Here is a 1,477-nt window from a genome sequence, read left to right as displayed (position 1 = left end):
TCCTTCAGGTTACCTTGCACAGTCTCTGCACCCCAGCACCTCCACAGACCACACAACTACCTGCAGCTTGGCTGAATCCCCGACACCTGGAAGGGACAGCTGGACTCTCAGGGAGGGTCTAATGAGCTCAGCCCCTCTTTCTGGGAAGGGTCAATTTTCAGGGTTGCTAGCAAGTAGCTATAATTGCTCTGCTGAAGATGTAAAGGCAACTGTGTTGACAGGACTGTGTGCTCTGGGCACTAGGGATCAGGAATGGAGCAAGCTGGCTTCCTGTGCAGTCCTGGGCTCCAACCATTCAACATCTTCAGCCCCTGCAGTCCTCTGATTTCCCAGGTCAGCGTCTACATTCCCTACAATCATTTCCAAACCATTGACGCTTTCCTTGAGCCTACTGGCTGGAGAAGATTACAAGCTCGGGTGCAAGAGAATCCATTAACTCCCAATACCGAACAAACCAATTGCTTCCACACTGCCTTCCTTCTGCTCCTGAGGGTCACCCACTCCTGTGTGGAGTTGTTTGTCCTGCTTCTTCTCCCTTTTATCAAGAGATCACAGCGGCAGTGGGGGTGGGGGTGGGCAACTATACTGGATTGCCTCCCTCTCCTCCTTCTGGTCATTCTGAGTCCCAGCAGCCACTCCCTCAGTCTCTACACCCATGAGCCTTGCGGGTTTGGCTGCCTAAGTTCTTCCCAAGTCCTCTAACTTCCAAGCCCACTGACCCTAGCGCAGGCACACACCAGTGCCGTGGCCTTCCCATTGGCATGGGTCATGCCATCCTGAACCAACCCCAAGGCCTTGCTAGTCCACAAAGCCAAGATGTCTTTGCGAGATGTGCTGAATACATCATTCCTTCCCAGACCATCAAGGGCTCCTCGCTGTTCTGTAGGTAAACCTACAGCTGCTTAACATGAGTTTGGTGGAACCCAGGTTCCTCGAAACAGTACTCGGCTCTGTAAGGTGCTCTGGGCTCCCACCCAGTTTATGGTTTGACTCTGACACATACTGTCACTTGACTTTGGGCAAATTACCTGAACCTTTCACTCCTAATAATGGAACTAGCTCACACGTGAGATGCAGGGGCTTTACGTTTATCAAGCACCTATAGTAGTGCCTGATACACAAAGGCATTGGTAAGAGGCATTCACCTGTGCACCCCAGAGGTAGGGCATCTCTTTCCACTTGCTCTCTCTGTTCTAGAAAACACTGGCTTTTTCCTGGGCCTGACTTCATCACGTTTCTGCTCCACAAGGCCTTTGCAAATGCTTCCATTTGATATGGGAGTGTCATATATCAATCTGTTGATTTCATTGGTTAAGTTATAATAAACCAGCTGCTTGGCCTCATGGCTTGGAACATAGATGGGAGGAGTAAACAGAATAGAATTCTGGGCGGAAGAGGAAGTGAGGTCAGACTCTGCTCTGCTCCCGGAGAGACCCGACAGCTCTGCTGGAGCAGAGACGCCATGCTCAGCTCTCCC

This window comes from Alexandromys fortis, unplaced genomic scaffold (assembly GCF_014885135.2).
Source record: "Alexandromys fortis isolate MF-2015 unplaced genomic scaffold, M_Fortis_MF-2015_v1.1 scaffold_58, whole genome shotgun sequence".
In the NCBI taxonomy this organism is placed as follows: Eukaryota; Metazoa; Chordata; class Mammalia; order Rodentia; family Cricetidae; genus Alexandromys; species Alexandromys fortis.
This window is presented reverse-complemented; position numbering follows the sequence as displayed.